This window comes from Pseudophryne corroboree, chromosome 8, assembly GCF_028390025.1.
Source record: "Pseudophryne corroboree isolate aPseCor3 chromosome 8, aPseCor3.hap2, whole genome shotgun sequence".
In the NCBI taxonomy this organism is placed as follows: domain Eukaryota; kingdom Metazoa; phylum Chordata; class Amphibia; order Anura; family Myobatrachidae; genus Pseudophryne; species Pseudophryne corroboree.
Window position 1 is genome coordinate 468454991 of NC_086451.1, and position 27831 is coordinate 468482821.

The window sequence follows — 27831 nt, forward strand, 5'->3', positions numbered from 1 at the left end:
CACTCTGAGACGCGGTCACCGCGGCGCCATGTTACATCTAGAATGGCGTTCCCCGCGGCCTCCGCCGCTGTCCCTGAGTTCCTGCATGCAGAGTGTCAGAGTGGCGATTACGTCAGCCGCGGCCTCCGCTGTGCCCGCGTGGTTTAGATGTGCAATCATCAGTCTGGCGTCTCCTGTGGCCGGCGCCGCCATTGCTGTTTCAATTCTCACATGGATTACAAACCAAACTTCCCTCCAAGTGTCTGCATGGGCGCAGCCATCTTGGATTTTGTCATCTGATCATTTCCACCAATCTGCTGTCTGTATTGTTAATCTGCATAATTGCCTAGCCAATCCCTTCCTTGCTGCAGGTATAAATATGCTGTGCCTGAGCAAGGAAGGCGTCAGTGCTTTGGTTGTCAAACCTAGTTCCAGTTTGTCTCTCTCCTGTGGTTGTTTTCCAGGTTCCAGTTCCTATCTCCAAACCTCCACTAAAGAGACCCGCACCAGCATTCCACCTGCGGTGTAGCCTGACTCTCCTATCCTCATTGGATTCATCTGCTTCCAGCTACAGAACCACCTGCTTCCAGCAGAGGTCAGCTCTTCTTAAAGTGCCGGTACCCTTTTCTGCATATTATCATTTATCACCGGCATTATAATTTCACCGCTCTCAATCTCCAAACATCACTTCATATTTCATCGCTCTCAAGCTACATTTATTATTTGACTGGTTCCAGCCAGTACCCACATCAGTCTGGTTCCAGCCAGTACCCACAGCAGCCGTTTTATCCACAGCAGCCCAGCTTTTCCTGGAACACCAGCTGGTACGATCCTGGGCTATCTCCATTGCTACAGTCGGGCCTGGTAAGGACTTTCCAACTAGAAGATTATAAGAACTATCTCACACTACCAGAGCCCTGTGGCCCTTGCCACCCTGTAGTACCCAGGAACTGTATTTATTCTCTGCTGATTTTTATGTTTTCTTTTTACTACTGCTGTGTTACGGAGTTTTGTCATAAATAAACATCATTGACTTTTATCCTGGTTGTCGTGGTCACGCCTTCGGGCAATTCTGTTACATGTTACTTACATGTCTAGGGGTCTGATACAACCTCCCAGGTTCCACTATACCTCAGCCCCTACAACTGAGGCTGCCTCCCGTCAGCTCGGGCCCTCAGTTGTGACACAGTGGAACAGCAAGAAACCCAGGATAGCTAGGAGTAGATGCTTCTTCCTAAAAATAGGATATTCTTACATATTCCTGTGCTGCTGCTGTCCGCTACATCTCAGACTGGTGCTTGAACCAATCCCACTTCACTAACCTTCAACCTGGAGACCATATTCTCGCCTTTTTCACCTATAGCCCTACTACGCTCACCACATTCCAGACTCCCACGGGCAACTAAGTGCAATTTGTTCTACAAGGATACATAAAGAACTTGGTCTGTTCTACACAAACGAGTCGCCTCTAACCCTCACAACACAACATGTACGCCATTATAGGGTAACCCAGATTTATCACCCTCACTCACAATTTCCCGCTATGCCACTTGGAAGCAAAAGGGGGTTGCCTCTATACGAAACATCTTTGTCCCTGGGGGCAATTTATATTCTTTTCAACAGTTGAAAGAGGTTTATGCAATTACAAATTCTCCGTTTTTCCCTATACCTTCATGTTCGGCATTATATTAATAGTAAGGGGACCTCTGGCTAATATGCCTCACTTCTGGGGACCCCCTACCAGTGCCGTAAATAGACATTTAAGCGCTGTGTGCAAGAAATGGCATCGGCACCCCCATTTAATGCAAACTGGTGGCAGTGCGCACCATAGGCGCGTTTAAAAAATGGGGGCGTGGCTTCACGGGGAAGGGGTGTGGCCACAAAATAATACCAATTCATATAACGGTGCACAGTAGTCTCCATTATTCAAATTACGCCGCACAGTAGCACCACTACACCAGGTAGTGCCCCTTTTTACACATTACGGCAGACAGCGTCCCCTTTTTTTACACATTACGGCAGACAGCGTCCCCTTTTTTACACATTACGGCAGATAGCGTCCCCTTTTTTACACATTACGGCAAACAGTGTGCCCTTTTTTACACATTACGGCAGCAGAGTCCCCCTTTTTTACACATTAGGCAGTCAGCGTCCCCCTTTTTTACACATTACAGTAGCAGAGTCCACGCATTCCCCCGTTTTGCACGAAAGAGAAGGAGAGTGAATGAGTGTGTGTGTGTGTGTGTGTCTGCTCTGGAGTAAGTGTGAGTGTGTGTGTGTGTGTGTGTGTGTGAGTGTGAGTTCTGTCAGTCACCTGGAGGTGGTTGCAGCATCCAGGCGCAGAGCCTCTCCTGGGGTCCGGGACACATGCTGCAGCGACGCTACAAGGAGCATGAGAGCGGGTCCGGGAGCAACCTCTGACAGCGCTCCACACCCCGCCAGCAGGAGTCCCATTCTCCTGCACTCACAGCGGAACTCCTGGCGGCAGCGGGACACGGGGCAGCTGTGTGCTGATAGATGCGGCTACAGCCGCGCTCCCACTCACCTCACATGCAGAGGTGGGAGGCAAGCGGCGTCGCCGGCCCGGGACTGTCACTACTGACAGTAGTACTGGCCGTACGGGTAGGTGTGCTGCTAGATGGTGCGCCTTGCCCACATTTGCGCTGTGGGCAAGGTCCCCTCGGCACACACCTAGTTACGGCACTTCCCCCTACTCCCTCCTCTATGCAGTCCCTTTTCATACTGGTTTCTAGTTGCAATATAAATCGTGCTCCAGCCAATCAGCTCCCAAATGTCATGTGTTCAGCTTCCAACTCATGTGTTTGAAAAATGACAATTGGGAGCCGATTGGCTGAGCACCAGTTATCATACGCACCGAGTTTTGACGGTCGTTGATAAATGGGCACCATAGTATTTGGCAGTGTGCTACAATAAAAAAAGGTTGTGGTGTACAGTACATAATTTTATACAACAAGTTGTTGGTCTTTTTCGTGGGAACCATTTCTACTGTATTTGCGGATCTCACTGCCTGGTCGCCGATCGTTCATACCAGAGTGTTGCCCTATGTAACAATACTGACCACTTTGGCTAGAAACCTCATTTGATACAAATGGTTATCTAAAACACCTCTGTCTTTGGGGATGTTGAAATTAAGAGTTGCTTAATGTACTTTATTTTGATAGAAGTACATTCCAATTTGACATTGAAAAAAAAAGTCAATAAGTCTCCAATCAAATTGGAAATATACCTTGATTTCTTTACCTACCAAACTTTCACTGAGTCTCTGGCATTATGGTTATATAAGAAGCTGATCGAGATGGTTCTTCCTCCGATCCTATACCACCGCCTCCCCCCCTCCTTCACCATTCCTCCTTACCTTTCCACCCCCCTCCCACCCTTATACCAAAGAATGAATTCATAAGGGAACTTAGATTTTTTTTTATATTTTCTGAAGTAATGACGGAAGTCAGCCTGATATCACTGTTTCTCTGTTTATCTATGATTGGATATCTATGTATACAGTTATTCACTTGTTGCATTATAAAACACAGATTGTTACTTTTGTTTTGCACTTGTTCTATTAAATAATAAAAATTTAAAAATAAATAAAAGAGAGAATCATTCTCTTTCCCTTCTCCGCAGCTCCCAGCTCAGCTAAACCTCAAACGCTTCTCAATACAAATCAAACATATCCGAGAATAGATCACATCAAACAGCGGCAGCGGGGGCTGTACATGAGTGGAGAGATCAGGTTCAGTGTAAAAGCAGAAAAACTAGGATATGTGCCTTTATGTTATATACGGTGGGTGACATTATATCCTATACCAGAGGTTCTCAAACTCGGTCCTCAGGGGCACACACAGTGCATGTTTTGCAGGTAACCCAGCAGGTGCACAGGTGTATTAATTACTCACTGACACATTTTAAAAGGTCCACAGGTGGAGCTAATTATTTCACTTGCGATTCTGTGAGGAGACCTGCAAAACATGCACCGTGTGGGGTTCCGAGGACCGAGTTTGAGAACCTCTGTCCTATACCGTCACCTCTTCTACAGCTTCTAATATAATGCTGGGAAATTAGAGTCGCGTACGTTCAGACACTTTTACATTTCCACTTCAATCACTGGGGGGAGATGCATCAAAGCTTCAAGAGATAACATGGAGAAGTTACCCATGTCCCACTCTGAGACACAAGTATAGATATATGCATTATATAATTTAATTTATCTATCTGAGCAAGCAAAATAATGGTGACACACTCAGTAATAAGAGCAAACAGCTGAAACATTGGCTCTCCGTGCAGAATGACATTGCATTTTTAAGAAAAAACACAAGTAACCTCCAGGTCCTGTATTACATGTAAATAGGAGCCATAAGTCATATTTATAGATACATTTTCGAAACCGCTCCAACGTTCCTAGCTACAAGCCGCTTTGTGAATGTATTTACCCCACATGGGACTTCCAATATGTTTTTAATGATCTCTATTTACAGACGACGCATCTGTTTCCGATGCGATCCTATAGGGAGTAATTAGTGACGTTAATAAAATATCTCTAAATCTTTAGAGGTGCAGAGTAAACGCGGCATAGTTATCTTTTCGTGGATAAAATGTATCTGTAAATAAATAAAATAATCTGTAGTATTTGCGGATTAAACTATTATTTTGTTCTGAAAAGTTATAGATTTAGCAAATATAGGGGCAGATTTATCAAAGTTTAGGGAGAGATAAAATACCCACCAATCAGCACCTAACTGCCGTGTTACAGGCTGGGTTTGACAAGTGTCAGTTAGGAGACGGTTGGCAAATACTTTATCTCTCTCCACTTTATCACTTCCACTTAACCACTTCTATGTTAATTCCACTGCACAGTGTAGGCCCTTCTAATAAACCATCATCTTGAGGGGGGTAGGTTTGTGCAATTTGGGGATTTAAGGGGGACATAGGGTAAGATTCTAATTAAAAGATACAGCATAATGTGAACTAAATGGGACAAACGCAAGACTTCCGTGAGCTCTACTGCACAAAAACTTTTGACTAACGCAGAATTTATCATCATTCAGAAGATACACAAGTAGGGTGCACTATAAATACGCCATAATTGGCACCTGTGTGTAGCTCGCTAATTAATAGGACAAGTATTTGTATCAACAGCAGCAGGCAGAGGAGATGTTCCCTATGCAACCCTTTGGGTGATATTCTATACACATTCAATTATTCTGTGTATATATAGACAATCATACTACACAGGCAATACAGGGGGGGTGCAATAAGAATCCGGATGCACGGAAAGTATAAGATTTACAAACAAAAAGTGAAGATTGCATTTTATCAAATAATTCGCTAGAGGGGTCTACGCAAAGTTGCATGCGCTCAAATTACTTGGCGAAGCAGCTGGACCAGTCCGAAGTAGGTATGTCTTCTATATTCTGGATGCAGGTCTCCACTGCAGCTTCTGGTGACTCAACAGATCCCACGAATTTTGTGCTTGATTTGTGGGAACACGAAAAAACCGCAGGGGGCCAGGTCTGGACTGTACGGTGGATGGCTATACTCCTAGATGCGTTCATGGGTCTGAAAATCCACCACTTTCCTGGACTTGTGGGCAGGTGCGTTGTAATAATGGAGAAGGGCACCGTAAGTGCTAGTTCTTGGACAGTGGCAGGAAATGGCTTCCAGCACTTGCGGCAGGCATTGGTTGGTGTGCCAGTCCCCAGTGACGGTGCGCTGCTGCATGAGTGGTACGGTAGCTACATGACCAGTCTTGGCCACAAAAACAGCCACCATCTGCTTGGCCATGCTGTGTTCACGTCAGAACTTCTGTGGCGCCCCACCTCCAACTGGGTTCCACTGGGCTGACTGCGGTTTGGTCTCAGAGTCGAAACTGTAGATCCAGGATTCATCGCCACTTATGATCTCCTGGACAGGGTTCGAGCGAAGCCGGCCAGCGTGTTGCAGCACCAAGTCACCCGATTCTCCTCCTACTCTCGAGTCAGCTGATGGGTCACCCAGTGTGCCGAAACCATGATCAGGCCAAGCTTTTCGTGGAGTATCAAGCAGATTGAACCCAATGAGATGCCTATTTCCTTCTCTAACTGGGGCACGGTCACCCTGACATCCACCTCAACTTTGGCCCACACGGTAGCAACGTTATCCACAGCTTTGTATTCCAAGGACCGGCTCCTGCGTCAAAAAATTCTGAAAACCACGACGGTGCTTCCTCCCCAAAAGCAGTTCAGTCAGTTAGTACTCCCCTGCTGTCGCAGACCACTCTTGTAGTGGTAGAAGATCCTGGCTATCCAGGCCTCTGCTGAGCTCCATAACAAGTTTGTGAAGGAAGGGACCATGAGGACTTCTTCGGTGTGCAGTGCTGCTTATGTACGGCTCTGAGCCTTCACATCGCACAAGAACTTTAATCTGAGATTACAGTTCACAACCAGACAGTCAAATTGTGTCTACTCTACCTGCGCACTACACATTCGGAAATTTACGCGCAATGTTAGATTACAAAATAAAAATCCACACGCACATTTTAAGGAGCGGTCCAGCTTTCAAAAGGAAAAATACACACAGCAATAATTAAAAGCCTCGTTTATTTGCAATAATATCTCAGTAGAACGTGCTACTGGCCATTTAACTAAGTTACTGAGTCTTGGACAAGTCTTTGGAGGAGGTGTCTCAAGTAGGTCAGCGAACTCCTGGGTGTCTTCTGTCTTTAGAAGAACCCGTATAGATATTCCGCACCTGATGAAAGATACAACTCCACCAACAAGTACCTTACCAGTTGTCACATCTTTATACATTGTTATACTACACTGAACGGGTCCACAAACCACATCCTCTGCAATGTGATTCAATACGAAGGACAACAAAGAGACAAAAACAGGAGGAACGCAGAGGAAACACCACTATAATAAACAAGCAAAAATAACTACTAAACTAATACACAGGACAAGAACCACATCTACCGTCGCCCTCGGCAAACTTACTTACAATGGCAGCCGTCATACTTGTGCATTACTACTACTACTGGCAAGCTGATCACAAAATAAAAACCGATACGTAAAAATAACAATAGGATATTAAAGAATAATTAAAAATGGCTGCACTGGGCCATCGATTAAGAACCATGCCTAAAAATGTGTTTGTAGCTGGACAATTTTCACTACAACTTTGTACAGTCCATGAACAATCTCAGCGGTTTGTACGTTTGCTACCCCTCCCCCGTTTATGTTAGTACCCATCCATGCTGTCCTAATCACTACTATCATATTCACAGAATACTGGGAGATTAATATTACACCTAAATAAGATTTACAGGAGAGCTCTGCATGGAAATAAATAAATTATGGGGAGGAGAAAGCAAACAATGACACCTCTACTGATTGATGAACTCTACAAGACTGCATTCTAGCACCACCATAGCAATTAGGTAACGTCTTACAGCAACAGCATTTGGTCCCTGAATGTTTACATCAGATAAATACAAAAGGGAAGAGAATAAAAGGGTTACCAACCCTTTAATCAGTATGTAAAGGTGTCTAGTATGCAACCTGCAGTTCTATTTTATCATTGTTCAGCACAAACCTCATTTATTGACACACACAATGCGGTAGCATTATCTTGCCCTGACTAAATATTTATCTACGCCATGGAAACTATAAGCAGTATGCGGATTCAGGTTTCAAGTCAAGCAATTGACTTTTATATGGAAACGTAAACAGGGTTAGCGTCATCCATTACATACAAAGCAATTAGAGAATATTTATAATCAGGATCTAATTTATAAACCCACAAATACAAGTAGCAATGCCGTGTAACTAACATTTATATTCTCGCAGATAGTTTATTCCAGACAGTATTCTTTTACAAAAGAGTGAAGTTGTAAGACAATAAGAACGGCGACAAGAGATCAATAGGTGCCTACTTTTTTAAAATTAATTTCAATTGTGCAAATAGTTCCTCGGGGGAGTGTCCTGCTCTGGCCAAAGGGTGTCTGGCTCTGCCTGTGGGAGTGTCCTGTGTCACTGTGTACCTGGACAAACCATGTTGCAATGCAAGGAGTGCACATACTTTTATTTTTTGCATGCTGGGAAAAGAATGGCTGCTTTTGCATGTAGCCCACAGATACTGGACAGTTTTATTTTTACATTACAATTTAGATCTGAGTTTGGACACTTCCCACTCAAGCCAAAAATCTCTGTACATTTTACATCTGCCCTCCCCCCTCGCTGCAGTGCAGCCTAGTTTTGCCAAGGTGCCCAATTATTAGCTTTTTTCCTTTCCTCCCACCTCCTCATGCCCTGCGAGTACATGTACTCCACTCCTCTTGGAGTGTCTCCATCACACCGGGAGTCTTGCACCATCTGGAGTATAGATGTTAGGAGTATGAGAAGCCCTCTCTAGAGGTCATGACACCTGAATGGATCCGGCAGGTAAAGCAAATCTTGCCCTTGTGGTATCCTATAAGGAGTGAGCCAGACCGGTCTGTTATGAGACCAAAATTTTAGACATCAATAATATTGAATGCAAAACAAGTCTGGTTTTATATTTTATATTATTGCCTTAGGTGTCAAAATCACATAGAATCTGTGCCTTGCAAAAGCCACCGCTTGGTAAATCTAGCCCCATACATTTAAAGACCTGCTTTATTTATCAACAGCTGTTTATATAGTGCACTGCTTCCAGAAACAATTCAGCGCCTCAAATCAGTCCTTGTCCCCAGTGTAGCTTACACAAATCAAGCACTTCATTCCCCATATAGATCTGCCACTAGTCATACATGCATTTGTATCATCACACCTAGACTTCTGTAATGCCCTCTAGCTGGGTCTCCCAGCAAAATAATAGCAGATGGTACACAATGCAGCAGCCAGGATGTTACCCAACCCGCCCCGTGCCAGCCACATAACACCCAGCCTCTCTACTCCCTGCACTGGCTGCCTGTAAGATGGTGAATCATCTTCAAGATTGACTTACCGACATTCACAGCCGTACATGACCATGGCCCAAGGTTCTAATCCCTTCCTGCCACGCTCGCTTGTGATCTGGAGGGTATGCGGTTAGCATACCGCTCATCCGGAGACCGGCTGTCACAATACCGATACCGGGATTCCGACGGAGGCACCAAACCGAGGTAGGAGATTCCCCCTCTGTGGGTGTCCACGAGACCCATAGAGGGAGAATAGAACCTGTGGCGAGCATAGCGAGCCTGCGAGGGGCTTCGTTGCGCTCACCCCCTGCCGGCATTCTACCGCTTGGGATGCAGATGTCTGTGTACTGAACCCATCTTTAGATGAAGGACTATTAGCAGTACCTAGAACCTCCCCTAATTCATCTGGGGGTGGAGCTTTTAGCCACGTGGCTCTGACTCTATGGAACTCACTTCCCCGCACAGTGCGAGAGGCCCCCACTGTACAATCCTTTAAATACAGACTCACGGCTTTCCTGTTACTCAGCATTTCCATAATGTCCCTTTAGTATCTTCATGCTTCTGTATTTCATGAAAAGCTTTACTGTACTGTACTATGTTCATTCTATCTGTTAAGCGGTTTGAGACCAAGTGCAGAAAGAGCATCAAATAAAATAATGATTATATTATAAAAATCTATAGGCCCTATCACATGGGAGCACACACACTAGGGTACATTTTGGTCAGAAGCCAGTATATTATTGGAGTACGAGAGGGAACCTGAGCCCCTGGAGGAAAGGCATATAAGCACAAGGAGCACATACAAACTACACACAGAGGGGCCATGACTGTGAATAAACTCATTAAATTGGTGCTGTGAGATTGTAATGCCACCGGTGCAGGTCATCTAAAGCATGAGTAGCTGTAACTGGATTTGCATTGTACAGTATTTTGGGCTATTCTAAAACTTCATGGATACTATAAGGTCTTAAAAACTAGACCCCTGCCACAGTTTTCATTATTATTCATTACTTTATCACTTTGCAATTTATCACTCTCCAAGGCTTGATAAATCTGGGCACAAGGCTTTGGCCTACAGTCGATTGGACTGGTAGCCTACCATCCTGCCCAAGAGCTTTCTGTTGCCTAGCAACGCTGACATCAGACTACCCTACAGTGACATGGCTTGCAGAGCCTCCCCTCGCTGCTTCCGGGAAACCAGGATATGTTATGCCCCCCCCCCCACCGCGTATCACACTTCTGTGAACGGCTTCCCTTGCCATTTTTGTTCATGGATACCATGAAAAACACGGAGAACGGATAATTCTATGGGTGCCTTGTACTCTATTTCAGATAAACGTATTCACCCACTGTCACCACTTCTTCTGTAATCTGGGTTTATTTCCTGCAACTGTAACGTGCTTCCAGTATTTTTGGAGAAAATTGCTCTATATATAAACATTATTATTTTTGAAATAAAAACACAATTCGTTTACACGTCTTGATTTCATAAAAATGTTATTCTATAAAACAAAAACTTACCACGAATAAAAAAAAAAAAATATGTCAACGTTTATTTAATCACATTCTTTAATGGTCTCTTTAAGGGATGATTTCACCTAAGTAACCCTTTACATTTCTCCTGTACTATAGATCACATGGTAAATACCTGCCTCTGATCACAAATAGAAGGGATAAGATATCCTTTTAACTACCAGTCATAAATTATATTCAATCCTTCTGTTAGTTTAGCCAGTCATTGTAATATCTATCTCCTCATGTTAATCATTGCTGTTACGGCAAAGTTGCGATAACCAACAGTACGCAATGCCAATATTTAGGTTCTGTGTAAAGGGTTAAACTAAGCGGGCGCAACAAAGGAATGAAATTGCAGGTGGTGACCAGTATCTTTATTATGCATTTGAGGCTATCGGGCCACACAAAGACCAGACTACTGGAGAGGGATCCAAGATCCCCCCTCAAGCAATACTGTAATTTATGCGTGCTATGGGCACCCTCAAATTGTATTATCTATGGGGATTAAGCTCTGAAAAAAGTTTCTCAGACCGCAGACTTCATTAAGAATTATGGGGATGGTAAGATTCTGCGTTCGTGTTCCTAACGCAGGAATTATCTGGGATAGCTCCACATCATGCTTTTCTTAAACAGCACAGATACTTAGAGTACACCATGTGATTGAGGTTTGATAAATGGGCTCCTGAAAAAGGGTACTCAAGCTGTAGACATGTCATAGATATTAAAAAGTTTTACTAGTGTAAGAAACTAAAAACAGACACAATGGCCCTCATTCTGAGTTGTTCGCTCGCAAGCGAATCCTAGCTTAGCAAAATTGCGAACGAAAGATTCGCAAAATTGCGAATAGAAATTTCTTTGCAGTTTCTGAGTAGCTCGGGACTTACTCTGCCACTGCGATCAGTTCAGTCTGTTTCGTTCCTGGTTTGACGTCACAAGCCACTCCCGCGTTTTCCCCAGAAACGGTAGCGTTTTTTCACACACTCCCATAAAATGGCTAGTTTCCGCCCAGAAACACCTACTTCCTGTCAATCACATTACGATCACCAGAACGAAGAAAAAACCTTGTAATGCCGTGAGTAAAATACCAAACTTCTTAGCAAATTTACTTGGCGCAGTACGAACATTGCGCATGCGCAATTAGCGGAAAATCGCTGCGATGCGAAGAAAATTACCGAGCGAACAACTCGGAATGACCACCAATGTTGCATAAGGTAGGGGTGGTTGACAGTAGGGGCCTAGACTTAATAGAAGACAACACAGGATCGTCACACAACTTCATAATGCCCCAAAACCGAGACCACAAGTAAACTGCTCCCTTGTGTCTGTGTGCTCCAACACTGTCACCTGTACCGGCAGCTACTAAACATCACAGCCAGTACACAAGATGGCAGGAAAATATTGCAAACGCACAGGGAATCACAGTTACCCACAAATACCCGGGACTAGCCGGCAACAGCCAGGTTACGCTTCCTAATTACCAATAAGATGAGGACTTTCTCATTTCCTCCCCAGCACAGGGCCTGTAGCTTTAGGGCAGTATTTTAAGAACAAATACCATTAGCCTCAGTCCATTCACATTATAATAATAAAGAAATATGTAATACATCTAATTACGGTACAGCAAGATGTCTGCAGCTCATCACTATCCAAACGGCGTTTGCGAGATGAAAACCCCGGTACATATAATGCGCTCCTGTCACATCCCCCAGCCAGGCCTGGGTCATTCATAAAAGATTACAGATTTATTTATTTATTAACAGTTTCCTTTATAGCGCAGCAAATTCCGTTGCGCTTTACAATTGGACACAATGATGAAACAAAACTGGGTAATAAACAAACAGTCATAGAGGTAGGAAGGCCCTGCTCGCAAGCTTGTAATCTATAGAATTATAGATGTACCTAGTGGACGGATGGTAACATCTACACTTTTCTGAACCTGGGCTTCTTACTATATGAAACTACATCATGTGAATACCGGTTATTGCGCAGACAGTCCAACAAGCACCGGTTTGGGCTACTTACAATATTACACCGGGAGTTTTACAGTATAGTCTTCTATTCTGGTAATATCTCTTCATATAGAAGCACTCACGAGCATGGCCCTCTTCCCTCATGCACTTCTCCTTCTCTTACTTAAACCATCATCGAAACGCACCAGATCCCGCGGTTTTCCGCCACCCTGATACTTATCGCAGTATCGTCTGCTGCTACAGCAGCAATGTTTATATACCCTGTACTTGTCTTATATTGTCTTCACCTGTAATACCCATTTCCGACGCTGCTGCTGACTCTGTAGGGGCGGCGCTGGGAGATCACATGATCTCCCAGCGCACCCCTTCCATACACCGTGAACGGGAGCCGTGTCGCATAGACACGGCTCCCGTTCACACTACACAGCTTACCGGGTTGAACATGTGTTCAACCAGGCAAGCTGCCAGAGTAGGATTCCCGGATTACTTGATCCGGGAATTTGCAGGGAGGGGGGGGGGGGGGGGGGGGGGGGGGGCGCGTTTCCACTAGGAAAAAACACGGGTAAATGCGTGCCCCCACGCATTTACCCGTGCTTTTAGAGCTAGTGAAAAAGGGGGTATAGGTCACTGTTTCCTGTTTTACTTATTTGCTTATGTACTCTGATCTAATTGGGCGTTGCAGATACCTTGTAGCACCATATAAAAGGATAATTAATAATAATAATAATAATAATAAATCATCCATCTCCCAATTTTTGTTTGGAGTCTGCAAAGCTGAGGAAGAAGATTACTAAGTACGCATGTCCTACACACACACACACACACACACACACACACACACACACACACACACAGACGGTGTAATTCCCTCTTACCAGGAAACAGGTTTTACACCATTCTATTAATGTAGCACAGTGTAGTTGGCAGGTAAACACAAGAACCTGCCATGCGCGAGACAGGTGAGAATCATATCCCAATGACAGCGAACATTGTTATACAGGTGGCATTCCACCGAACCAGACGCGTGTACTGCGCGCACAAGGGTTTCAACATCTAGCGGACAGAAGTAAATAAAGGCTCTTGGCAAATCTCACGCCTGCATTGATTTAGGATATGCAAACCTGGAAACGTATTCTGCCGACAAACAGGCTCATGGGAGACCTTTCTGACTCAGCACAGGCCGAACCCCCAACTGCACGCATTCGCCGGCGAAGAGTTGCGCTGGCCGTATTTTCCCAGCAGGTTAAGAGTGGGTGGGAGTGAGGGGGGGGGGGGGGGGTCAGGAATGGACACTGGGGTGTACACATGATTACATCTTCAACAACATAAACTCAACAACAAATGGACGGACCAGGCAAAGATCCCACGATCGTTTCCAAAATATATGGTTAACTTTTTTTTTGTTTGTTTTTTACAATTGAGCACATGATTTACTCTTGAACGCGCCAATTCATCAGTCATTTAAGAAATATTTCACACATCAGAATTGTGCAATCCCAGCCGTTGCTGAACAGCTGGCTTGGACCCCCAAAAAAAGGATTCATTTCTTTTTAAGATTTATGGGCCCCATACACTTATCCGAACACATGTCGGAGGCGATCAGCTCGGCAGCCTCCCGGGAGGGCAGATTCGGCCAAGATGCATAGTATGCTGCCCTTTTGCATACGATGTATCCTGGGTGATCCCAGCCATGTCCCCAGGTCGGACCTGATTGAATGTGCAGCACATTCAACCTGGAGGATCCGATCCGATGCTCACGGGAACGCGCATCGGATCGGACCGGAGACGCCTCACAAATGCACGATTTCACCCAATACATCGGGCCGAATGCCCGCATTAGGCATAATCGCTCTAGTGTATGGGGCCCTTTACTCATAGCGCCAGCATATTCGGCTGCGACTCACAATTGGGAAACACCGTAATAAAGCAAGCCTGGGTTGTAACTGGCAGACAGAGAGGTAGGAGGGCCCTGCTCACAGCCTTACACTCTATAGAACATTTTCTTACTGTATCTACTCACATCTAAATAATTATGATTTATCACCAAGACGACACATTGTAGGCAGATATTTATCACACACTTTGGGCTCCATTTAAGTAGACATAGAGGGGTTACAGCCTCGGGGGGTTAGCAATTGGGAAAAAGGGAAGCAGTCCATTTGCCGGCTGTCAGAATCCCGGTGGTCAGGATACTGACGCCAGGATCCCAACAGCTGTCAATTCCACCAGCCGGAATCCTGGCGCACAGGGACTAATCCCACTTGTGGGTTTGCACGACACTCAGAGTAGGAATAGATCCTGTGGGGAGCGCAGCGAGTCACCCAGCCACAAGGGGACTCTTTGCGTTCACCCCGCTGCCGGCATTCTGGCGGGCGGGATGCTGCTGTCGGGATATGGACAGCCAGCATCCCGTTCGCCGGTAATTCATACTGATCCTGGGAAAAACCATGTGCACTGCAGGTGAGGCAGATGTAACATGTGCAGAGAGAGTTAGATGTGGGTGGGTTATATTGTTTCTGTGCAGGGTAAATACTGGCTGCTTTATTTCTACACTGCAATTTAGATTTCAGTGTGAACACATCCCACTCAAATCTAACTCTCTCTGCACATGTTACATCTGCCTCCCCTGCAGTGCACATGGTTTTACCTAATTGCTAACAAACCTGAATAACCCCCTCTGCTCACGATTTCACAAAGAACATTCAGTTCTGCGGTTCTCAAACTTGGGGGTCTACATAAAAACAAGGTGATGATAAGCGGCGCCCAAACAAATAACCACTTTTTGTTTTCTTTTCCTCTCTAGACTTTTTTTTTTTTTTTTTTTTTTTTTTTAAGCGCAGGGAGAGCCCTTGTGGTAATCGGCTGTCCTGGCGAGTTACGGCCCTCATGCCGAGCTGATCGCTCGCTAGCTAGCTGCTTTTAGCAGCAGTGCAAACGCTAGGCCGTCGCCCTCTGGGAGTGTATCTTAGCTTAGCAGAAGTGCGAACGAAAGGTTCGCAGAACTGCTCAAAAAAAAAATTGTGCAGTTTCTGAGCAGCTCAAAACTTACTCCTAGCTTGCGATCACTTCAGACTGTTTAGTTCCTGATTTGACATCACACACACGCCCTGCGTTCGGCCAGCCACTCCCCCATTTCCCCAGCCACTCCTGCTATTTTATCGGGCATGCCTGCGTTTTTACACACACTCCCCGAAAACGGTTAGTTACCACCCAGAAACACCCACTTCCTGTCAATCACTCACCGTCGCTAGACCTTGTGTGAAACTGCATAGTTTTGTGTGAAAGTACGTCGCGCGTGCGCACCATACGCATGTGCAGAAAAGCCGCTTTTTCACCTAATTGCCGCGCTGCGACCGAAAGCAGCTAGCGAACAACTCGGAATGACCCCCAACGTTCAAACATGTTTGCACCTGCATGGTTTGTGTATGAGCCAAGCAAGTCAGCGACGTCAGACCAACACTGATCGGAGAAGCCGACGCGGAGAGAGGAGAGAAAAAGAAGCCGGCAGGGGAAGAGGAGGAAAACTGTAAAAGAATGCCTCTTCCCTGCACGTAAGAAGGACAATAATTCCATATAGAGATAGGTAATGTTCATAAAAATTAAAAAAATAAAGATACAAAAATACGGTTCCTGCACAGCAATGGGGGATACAGGAACGTGGACGGAGAAATAAAACGGTGGGGAAATCATCAATTTCTCCTTACTTTTCATGTAACTAAATACAGAGAAGACAACAGTTTCCAGCTAACATGCAGAAGAAAAGACACATTTTTGTTTATGAAATAGAATCCTTGTTTTTCAGGACCGCAAACAGTTCATGTTTTCCTGGTCTCCCGTGGGTCTTTAAAATGAGACAGTTGGCGATTCCCAGTGTATCTGATAAGTGATCTGGAAAACATGGCCTGAGGACTAAGTTTGAGAACCACTGGCTTAGCTTATCGCCGTCTCTCACTGCATCACGATACAGTTCCCATTGCTTGTAGTTGAGACCCAACTAATACCTTGCAGTTTCCCCGTCAGGTGGGAACGCAATTCACATGAGCAGACGCCCTAGGTGCGTGAGCATTACACAGCAGCCCATTCCTGGCAGAGGTAGGAGGCACCACGGGACCTCGGCAGGGAGGCACATCATGGTAAATATTAGTATAAACATTCTAGATAAATGTGGCGCCAGTAATAGGCATCGTTAGTAAGGGATAGGCACATTCAGGTAACTGAAGCTGAACACTGGATATGATAAAACAGTATGTAACCCTTGTCCTGTAGATTATAATCAGGGTTATAAATATATATCCTTCAGTCAGTGGAAGAGTATTAATTAACATTCCAGGAAACGTACGTTGCAAAGCGCAAATGTCCCAAATCCTGGCCGGGAACATCACCTGGGACATGTAAGACGATATGTGCCCAGTCTCTACCCTCCCAGCACAAGCTGCGACAGGGATTACTCTGTGCCGGTCTCTCCTCTCATATATACAGGACAGCAAGAGGCCAGCTCCCAGCACAAGCTGTGACAGGGAGTAATCTGTGCCGGTCTCTCCTGTCATATATACAGGACAGCAAGAGGTCAGCTCCCAGCACAAGCTGTGACAGGGAGTAATCTGTGCCGGTCTCTCCTCTCATATATAGAGGACAGCAAGAAGCCAGCTCCCAGCACAAGCTGTGACAGGGAGTAATCTGTGCCGGTCTCTCCTGTCATATATACAGGACAGCAAGAGGCCAGCTCCCAGCACAAGCTGTGACAGGGAGTAATCTGTGCCGGTCTCTCCTGTCATATATACAGGACAGCAAGAAGCCAGCTCCCAGCACAAGCTGTGACAGGGATTACTCTGTGCCGGTCTCTCCTCTCATATATACAGGACAGCAAGAAGCCAGCTCCCAGCACAAGCTGTGACAGGGAGTAATCTGTGCCGGTCTCTCCTGTCATATATACAGGACAGCAAGAGGCCAGCTCCCAGCACAAGCTGTGACAGGGATTACTCTGTGCCGGTCTCTCCTGTCATATATACAGGACAGCAAGAGGCCAGCTCCCAGCACAAGCTGTGACAGGGATTACTCTGTGCCGGTCTCTCCTGTCATATATACAGGACAGCAAGAAGCCAGCTCCCAGCACAAGCTGTGACAGGGATTACTCTGTGCCGGTCTCTCCTCTCATATATACAGGACAGCAAGAGGCCAGCTCCCAGCACAAGCTGTGACAGGGAGTAATCTGTGCCGGTCTCTCCTCTCATATATACAGGACAGCAAGAGGTCAGCTCCCAGCACAAGCTGTGACAGGGAGTAATCTGTGCCGGTCTCTCCTCTCATATATACAGGACAGCAAGAAGCCAGCTCCCAGCACAAGCTGTGACAGGGAGTAATCTGTGCCGGTCTCTCCTGTCATATATACAGGACAGCAAGAAGCCAGCTCCCAGCACAAGCTGTGACAGGGATTACTCTGTGCCGGTCTCTCCTGTCATATATACAGGACAGCAAGAGGCCAGCTCCCAGCACAAGCTGTGACAGGGATTACTCTGTGCCGGTCTCTCCTGTCATATATACAGGACAGCAAGGAGCCAGCTCCCAGCACAGGCTGTGACAGGGAGTAATCTGTACCGGTCTCTCCTGTCATATATACAGGACAGCAAGAGGCCAGCTCCCAGCACAAGCTGTGACAGGGAGTAATCTGTGCCGGTCTCTCCTCTCATATATACAGGACAGCAAGAGGCCAGCTCCCAGCACAAGCTGTGACAGGGAGTAATCTGTGCCGGTCTCTCCTCTCATATATACAGGACAGCAAGAGGCCAGCTCCCAGCACAAGCTGTGACAGGGAGTAATCTGTGCCGGTCTCTCCTGTCATATATACAGGACAGCAAGAGGCCAGCTCCCAGCACAAGCTGTGACAGGGAGTAATCTGTGCCGGTCTCTCCTGTCATATATACAGGACAGCAAGAAGCCAGCTCCCAGCACAAGCTGTGACAGGGATTACTCTGTGCCGGTCTCTCCTCTCATATATACAGGACAGCAAGAAGCCAGCTCCCAGCACAAGCTGTGACAGGGATTACTCTGTGCCGGTCTCTCCTGTCATATATACAGGACAGCAAGAGGCCAGCTCCCAGCACAAGCTGTGACAGGGATTACTCTGTGCCGGTATCTCCTCTCTTATATACAGGACAGCAAGAGGCCAGCTCCCAGCACAATCTGCGACAGGGATTACTCTGTGCAGGTCTCTCCTGTCATATATACAGGACAGCAAGGAGCCAGCTCCCAGCACAAGCTGTGACAGGGATTACTCTGTGCCGGTCTCTCCTGTCATATATACAGGACAGCAAGAAGCCAGCTCCCAGCACAAGCTGTGACAGGGATTACTCTGTGCCGGTCTCTCCTCTCATATATACAGGACAGCAAGAGGCCAGCTCCCAGCACAAGCTGTGACAGGGAGTAATCTGTGCCGGTCTCTCCTCTCATATATACAGGACAGCAAGAGGTCAGCTCCCAGCACAAGCTGTGACAGGGAGTAATCTGTGCCGGTCTCTCCTCTCATATATACAGGACAGCAAGAAGCCAGCTCCCAGCACAAGCTGTGACAGGGAGTAATCTGTGCCGGTCTCTCCTGTCATATATACAGGACAGCAAGAAGCCAGCTCCCAGCACAAGCTGTGACAGGGATTACTCTGTGCCGGTCTCTCCTGTCATATATACAGGACAGCAAGAGGCCAGCTCCCAGCACAAGCTGTGACAGGGATTACTCTGTGCCGGTCTCTCCTGTCATATATACAGGACAGCAAGGAGCCAGCTCCCAGCACAGGCTGTGACAGGGAGTAATCTGTACCGGTCTCTCCTGTCATATATACAGGACAGCAAGAGGCCAGCTCCGAGCACAAGCTGTGACAGGGAGTAATCTGTGCCGGTCTCTCCTCTCATATATACAGGACAGCAAGAGGCCAGCTCCCAGCACAAGCTGTGACAGGGAGTCATCTGTGCCGGTCTCTCCTCTCATATATACAGGACAGCAAGAGGCCAGCTCCCAGCACAAGCTGTGACAGGGATTACTCTGTGCCGGTCTCTCCTGTCATATATACAGGACAGCAAGAGGCCAGCTCCCAGCACAAGCTGAGACAGGGAGTAATCTGTGCCGGTCTCTCCTCTCTTATATACAGGACAGCAAGAGGCCAGCTCCCAGCACAAGCTGTGACAAGGAGTAATCTGTGCCGGTCTCTCCTGTCATATATACAGGACAGCAAGGAGCCAGCTCCCAGCACAAGCTGTGACAGGGAGTAATATGTGCCGGTCTCTCCTGTCATATATACAGGACAGCAAGAGGCCAGCTCCCAGCACAAGCTGTGACAGGGAGTAATCTGTGCCGGTCTCTCCTGTCATATATACAGGACAGCAAGAAGCCAGCTCCCAGCACAAGCTGTGACAGGGAGTAATCTGTGCCGGTCTCTCCTGTCATATATACAGGACAGCAAGAAGCCAGCTCCCAGCACAAGCTGTGACAGGGAGTAATCTGTGCCGGTCTCTCCTCTCATATATACAGGACAGCAAGAGGCCAGCTCCCAGCACAAGCTGTGACAGGGATTACTCTGTGCCGGTCTCTCCTCTCATATATACAGGACAGCAAGAGGTCAGCTCCCAGCACAAGCTGTGACAGGGAGTAATCTGTGCCGGTCTCTCCTCTCTTATACACAGGACAGCAAGAGGCCAGCTCCCAGCACAAGCTGTGACAGGGAGTAATCTGTGCCGGTCTCTCCTCTCTTATATACAGGACAGCAAGAGGCCAGCTCCCAGCACAAGCTGTGACAGGGAGTAATCTGTGCCGGTCTCTCCTGTCATATATACAGGACAGCAAGGAGCCAGCTCCCAGCACAAGCTGTGACAGGGAGTAATCTGTGCCGGTCTCTCCTGTCATATATACAGGACAGCAAGAGGCCAGCTCCCAGCACAAGCTGTGACAGGGAGTAATCTGTGCCGGTCTCTCCTGTCATATATACAGGACAGCAAGAAGCCAGCTCCCAGCACAAGCTGTGACAGGGAGTAATCTGTGCCGGTCTCTCCTCTCATATATACAGGACAGCAAGAGGCCAGCTCCCAGCACAAGCTGTGACAGGGAGTAATCTGTGCCGGTCTCTCCTGTCATATATACAGGACAGCAAGAGGCCAGCTCCCAGCACAAGCTGTGACAGGGATTACTCTGTGCCGGTCTCTCCTGTCATATATACAGGACAGCAAGAGGCCAGCTCCCAGCACAGGCTGTGACAGTGATTACTCTGTGCCGGTCTCTCCTGTCATATATACAGGACAGCAAGAAGCCAGCTCCCAGCACAGGCTGTGACAGGGATTACTCTGTGCCGGTCTCTCCTGTCATATATACAGGACAGCAAGAGGCCAGCTCCCAGCACAAGCTGTGACAGGGAGTAATCTGTGCCGGTCTCTCCTGTCATATATACAGGACAGCAAGAGGCCAGCTCCCAGCACAGGCTGTGACAGGGATTACTCTGTGCCGGTTTCTCCTGTCATATATACAGGACAGCAAGAGGCCAGCTCCCAGCACAGGCTGTGACAGGGATTACTCTGTGCCGGTCTCTCCTGTCATATATACAGGACAGCAAGAAGCCAGCTCCCAGCACAAGCTGTGACAGGGAGTAATCTGTGCCGGTCTCTCCTCTCATATACAGGACAGCAAGAGGCAAGCTCCCAGCACAAGCTGTGACAGGGATTACTCTGTGCCGGTCTCTCCTGTCATATATACAGGACAGCAAGAGGCCAGCTCCCAGCACAGGCTGCGACAGGGATTACTCTGTGCCGGTCTCTGCTCTCATATATACAGGACAGCAAGAAGCCAGCTCCCAGCACAAGCTGTGACAGGGATTACTCTGTGCCGGTCTCTCCTCTCATATATACAGGACAGCAAGAAGCCAGCTCCCAGCACAAGCTGTGACAGGGAGTAATCTGTGCCGGTCTCTCCTGTCATATATACAGGACAGCAAGAGGCCAGCTCCCAGCACAAGCTGTGACGGGGACTAATCTGTGCCGACTCTCCTCTCATATATACAGGACAGCAAGAAGCCAGCTCCCAGCACAAGCTGTGACAGGGACTTATCTGTGCCGGACTCTCCTCTCATATATACAGGACAGCAAGAGGCCAGCTCCCAGCACAAGCTGTGACAGGGAGTAATCTGTGCCGGTCTCTCCTCTCATATATACAGGACAGCAAGAGGCCAGCTCCCAGCACAAGCTGTGACAGGGATTACTCTGTGCCGGTCTCTCCTCTCATATATACAGGACAGCAAGAGGCCAGCTCCCAGCACAAGCTGTGACAGGGAGTAATCTGTGCCGGTCTCTCCTCTCATATATACAGGACAGCAAGAGGCCAGCTCCCAGCACAAGCTGTGACAGGGAGTAATCTGTGCCGGTCTCTCCTCTCATATATACAGGACAGCAAGAGGCCAGCTCCCAGCACAAGCTGTGACAGGGAGTAATCTGTGCCGGTCTCTCCTCTCATATATACAGGAAAGCAAGAGGCCAGCTCCCAGCACAAGCTGTGACAGGGAGTAATCTGTGCCGGTCTCTCCTGTCATATATACAGGACAGCAAGAGGCCAGCTCCCAGCACAAGCTGTGACAGGGATTACTCTGTGCCGGTCTCTCCTCTCATATATACAGGAAAGCAAGAGGCCAGCTCCCAGCACAAGCTGTGACAGGGAGTAATCTGTGCCGGTCTCTCCTCTCATATATACAGGACAGCAAGAAGCCAGCTCCCAGCACAAGCTGTGACAGGGATTACTCTGTGCCGGTCTCTCCTCTCATATATACAGGAAAGCAAGAGGCCAGCTCCCAGCACAAGCTGTGACAGGGACCAATATGTGCCGGTCTCTCCTGTCATATATACAGGACAGCAAGAGGCCAGCTCCCAGCACAAGCTGTGACAGGGAGTAATCTGTGCCGGTCTCTCCTCTCATATATACAGGACAGCAAGAGGCCAGCTCCCAGCACAAGCTGTGACAGGGAGTAATCTGTGCCGGTCTCTCCTCTCATATATACAGGACAGCAAGAGGCCAGCTCCCAGCACAGGCTGTGACAGGGATTACTCTGTGCCGGTCTCTCCTGTCATATATACAGGACAGCAAGAAGCCAGCTCCCAGCACAAGCTGTGACAGGGAGTAATCTGTGCCGGTCTCTCCTCTCATATATACAGGACAGCAAGAGGCCAGCTCCCAGCACAAGCTGTGACAGGGAGTAATCTGTGCCGGTCTCTCCTGTCATATATACAGGACAGCAAGAAGCCAGCTCCCAGCACAAGCTGTGACAGGGAGTAATCTGTGCCGGTCTCTCCTGTCATATATACAGGACAGCAAGAGGCCAGCTCCCAGCACAGGCTGTGACCGGGATTACTCTGTGCCGGTCTCTCCTCTCATATATACAGGACAGCAAGAGGCCAGCTCCCAGCACAAGCTGTGACAGGGAGTAATCTGTGCCTGTCTCTCCTCTCATATATACAGGACAGCAAGAGGCCAGCTCCCAGCACAAGCTGTGACAGGGAGTAATCTGTGCCGGTCTCTCCTCTCATATATACAGGACAGCAAGAGGCCAGCTCCCAGCACAAGCTGTGACAGGGAGTAATCTGTGCCGGTCTCTCCTCTCATATATACAGGACAGCAAGAGGCCAGCTCCTAGCACAAGCTGTGACAGGGATTACTCTGTGCCGGTCTCTCCTGTCATATATACAGGACAGCAAGAAGCCAGCTCCCAGCACAAGCTGTGACAGGGAGTAATCTGTGCCGGTCTCTCCTCTCATATATACAGGACAGCAAGAGGCCAGCTCCCAGCACAAGCTGTGACAGGGAGTAATCTGTGCCGGTCTCTCCTGTCATATATACAGGACAGCAAGAAGCCAGCTCCCAGCACAAGCTGTGACAGGGAGTAATCTGTGCCGGTCTCTCCTGTCATATATACAGGACAGCAAGAGGCCAGCTCCCAGCACAAGCTGTGACAGGGAGTAATCTGTGCCGGTCTCTCCTGTCATATATACAGGACAGCAAGAGGCCAGCTCCCAGCACAGGCTGTGACCGGGATTACTCTGTGCCGGTCTCTCCTCTCATATATACAGGACAGCAAGAGGCCAGCTCCCAGCACAAGCTGTGACAGGGAGTAATCTGTGCCTGTCTCTCCTCTCATATATACAGGACAGCAAGAGGCCAGCTCCCAGCACAAGCTGTGACAGGGAGTAATCTGTGCCGGTCTCTCCTCTCATATATACAGGACAGCAAGAGGCCAGCTCCCAGCACAAGCTGTGACAGGGAGTAATCTGTGCCGGTCTCTCCTCTCATATATACAGGACAGCAAGAGGCCAGCTCCTAGCACAAGCTGTGACAGGGATTACTCTGTGCCGGTCTCTCCTGTCATATATACAGGACAGCAAGAAGCCAGCTCCCAGCACAAGCTGTGACAGGGAGTAATCTGTGCCGGTCTCTCCTCTCATATATACAGGACAGCAAGAGGCCAGCTCCCAGCACAAGCTGTGACAGGGAGTAATCTGTGCCGGTCTCTCCTGTCATATATACAGGACAGCAAGAAGCCAGCTCCCAGCACAAGCTGTGACAGGGAGTAATCTGTGCCGGTCTCTCCTGTCATATATACAGGACAGCAAGAGGCCAGCTCCCAGCACAGGCTGTGACCGGGATTACTCTGTGCCGGTCTCTCCTCTCATATATACAGGACAGCAAGAGGCCAGCTCCCAGCACAAGCTGTGACAGGGAGTAATCTGTGCCGGTCTCTCCTGTCATATATACAGGACAGCAAGAAGCCAGCTCCCAGCACAAGCTGTGACAGGGAGTAATCTGTGCCTGTCTCTCCTCTCATATATACAGGACAGCAAGAGGCCAGCTCCCAGCACAAGCTGTGACAGGGAGTAATCTGTGCCGGTCTCTCCTGTCATATATACAGGACAGCAAGAAGCCAGCTCCCAGCACAAGCTGTGACAGGGAGTAATCTGTGCCGGTCTCTCATGTCATATATACAGGACAGCAAGAGGCCAGCTCCCAGCACAGGCTGTGACCGGGATTACTCTGTGCCGGTCTCTCCTCTCATATATACAGGACAGCAAGAGGCCAGCTCCCAGCACAAGCTGTGACAGGGAGTAATCTGTGCCTGTCTCTCCTCTCATATATACAGGACAGCAAGAGGCCAGCTCCCAGCACAAGCTGTGACAGGGAGTAATCTGTGCCGGTCTCTCCTCTCATATATACAGGACAGCTAGACGCCAGCTCCCAGCACAAGCTGTGACAGGAAGTAATCTGTGCCGGTCTCTCCTCTCATATATACAGGACAGCAAGAGGCCAGCTCCCAGCACAAGCTGTGACAGGGAGTAATCTGTGCCGGTCTCTCCTGTCATATATACAGGACAGCAAGAGGCCAGCTCCCAGCACAGGCTGTGACAGGGAGTAATCTGTGCCGGTCTCTCCTCTCATATATACAGGACAGCAAGAGGCCAGCTCCCAGCACAGGCTGTGATAGGGAGTAATATGTGCCGGTCTCTCCTCTCATATATACAGGACAGCAAGAAGCCAGCTCCCAGCACAAGCTGTGACAGGGATTACTCTGTGCCGGTCTCTCCTCTCATATATACAGGACAGCAAGAGGCCAGCTCCCAGCACAAGCTGTGACAGGGAGTAATCTGTGCCGGTCTCTCCTCATATATACAGGACAGGAAGAAGCAAGCTCCCAGCACAAGCTGTGACAGGGAGTAATCTGTGCCGGTCTCTCCTCTCATATATACAGGACAGCAAGAGGCCAGCTCCCAGCACAAGCTGTGACAGGGAGTAATCTGTGCCGGTCTCTCCTGTCATATATACAGGACAGCATGAGGCAGCTCCCAGCACAAGCTGTGACAGGGAGTAATCTGTGCCGGTCTCTGCTCTCATATATACAGGACAGCAAGAGGCCAGCTCCCAGCACAAGCTGTGACAGGGAGTAATCTGTGCCGGTCTCTCCTCATATATACAGGACAGCAAGAAGCCAGCTCCCAGCACAAGCTGTGACAGGGAGTAATCTGTGCCGGTCTCTCCTCTCATATATACAGGACAGCAAGACGCCAGCTCCCAGCACAAGCTGTGACAGGGAGTAATCTGTGCCGGTCTCTCCTCTCATATATACAGGACAGCAAGAGGCCAGCTCCCAGCACAAGCTGTGACAGGGAGTAATCTGTGCCGGTCTCTCCTCTCATATATACAGGACAGCAAGAGGCCAGCTCCCAGCACAAGCTGTGACAGGGAGTAATCTGTGCCGGTCTCTCCTGTCATATATACAGGACAGCAAGAGGCCAGCTCCCAGCACAAGCTGTGACAGGGAGTAATCTGTGCCGGTCTCTCCTCTCATATATACAGGACAGCAAGAGGCCAGCTCCCAGCACAAGCTGTGACAGGGAGTAATATATGCCGGTCTCTCCTGTCATATATACAGGACAGCAAGAGGCCAGCTCCCAGCACAAGCTGTGACAGGGAGTAATATGTGCCGGTAGCTCCCAGCACAAGACACTATTCCTGTCACCTCCATAGCATGGTAAGGGGAGCGCCCACCCCCAGTGTCAGGCCCCCGTCTCCTGTATAAGGAACACACCAGCATCTCTGCAATACGAGGCCCATCCTCCACAGCACAGCCGATGCCAGGCCCCCTGGGCAATGCCGTGTACTGGATGCCAGACGCCAGCTCCCTGCCCTGGCTGCGGTGCACAGGAGACCGGGCCCATCCCTGGTCCTGCATGCAGCCTCATAGTAACCAGACAGATAACGTGCTATAGGGGGAGGAGATGTCCCACCCCGATCCCTTTGTCACACTGCACAGCACAATGTAGCGTGCCCAGCACCCAATGCTCCTCATACTACTAGCCCATGTACGTGACCCATGTATGTATCATATAGCCCATGTATGTGATCTGCAGCCCACATATGTATCATATAGCCCATGTATGTGATCTGCAGCCCACATATGTATCATATAGCCCATGTATGTGATCTGCAGCCCACATATGTATCATATAGCCCATGTATGTGATCTGCAGCCCACATATGTATCATATAGCCCATGTATGTGATCTGCAGCCCATGCACGTGACCCATGTATGTGTCATACAGTCTATGTATGATCTGCAGTCCACATATGTGGCCCATAGCCCATGTATGTAACATATAGCCCATGTATGTGATCTGTAGTCCATGCACATGACCTATAGCTCATGTATGTGACATATAGCTCATGTATATGCCCCATGGACGCTATATATTGCCCATGTATGTGACATATATGTAATGTATAGCCCATGTACGTGACTCTGCTGCTTTATGTATGTGATGTGTTGCCCATGTATGTGATGTACAGCCCATGTATGATTGTTACCCATAGCCCATGTATGTGATGTGTTACCCATGTATGTGACATATATGTGCCCTGCAGCCCCTGTGTGTGGCCCACGCCTCGCCCTCCGGGCTCCCAGGCCGGCAGTGACCTGTGTCCGAGCCTCCTGATGGGCAGCGCTGCCTCCCCGGGCCCCGGAGCCGCGCTACAATGTATCACCCCATCCTCCATTGTCCCGCTACCTGCAGCCTCCAGCAGCCGCGCCGCCGCCCCCAGCCTATGCCGCACCGGGGACCATCGCTCTCCGCCCGCTGCTGCCGCTCCGGGCTCCGGGCAATCTCGGCGGCTTCTTTAATTTCTGCCCTTTGACGTCACAATCCGGAGAACGACGTCTCACCCACGGGTCCGCCCCCCACCCTCATCCTGCCCTCTGATTGGCGGAGGTTTGTGCCAGTCGCCCAGCCCCGCTCATCACCCGGGTCCTAGCGCCGGCATTCATCGTTCATGTGTAGTGTATAGTGATGGGCAGCAGGGGGCTACTGCCCTGGGGTCTGGGCTCAAGAGCTTACACTCCACTGCATCCTCTCTGTGTGCTCCAGCATAGGCAGTGCCACTGGGGGGAGAAACAGTCATTAATGCCTCTGCTGTTATTATTATTATTATTATGTTTTATTCTTTTTTTATTTATTGTTATTATTATTATTATTATTATTATTATTATTATTGTTGTTTATTCTTTTTTATTTTTATTATTTTTATTATTATTTATTTTTTATTATTATTGTTGAATTAATATTAATATTATTATTGTTTTATTATTTTTTATTATTCTTTTTATCATTATTATTATTTATTATTATTGTTCAATTATTATTATTATTATTATTATTATTATTATTAACCGTGCGGCTGTTCTTTAGTTCTTTCCACAAATTTGCGTCGGTTATTGCGCCCCATTCATAGGTGGTTTATCAGAGGATGAGGCCCATGCCCTGCAGTTCCTCTCCCCTATGACGCACGCGCCGAGATGGCTTCCATACATGCGCATGTCTCCATGACATCATCACTTCGCCATTTTCCCAGTGATGTCTTTAGCGGCGGTGGA

The 27831-nt window shown here is 48.1% G+C and overlaps 1 protein-coding gene across 1 annotated transcript in view; it reads right to left on the reverse strand.

The window, feature by feature from the left end:
- The window catches only part of ZDHHC9 (zinc finger DHHC-type palmitoyltransferase 9), a 96812-nt gene extending 69681 nt beyond the window's left edge, over positions 1 to 27131 (reverse strand). Inside the window, exon 1 of the mRNA XM_063938372.1 lies at positions 26969 to 27131. The gene's annotated coding sequence lies outside the window, so the exon portion shown is untranslated. The remainder of the gene's footprint in view (positions 1 to 26968) is intronic.
- Between the last annotated feature and the right edge of the window lie 700 nt (positions 27132 to 27831).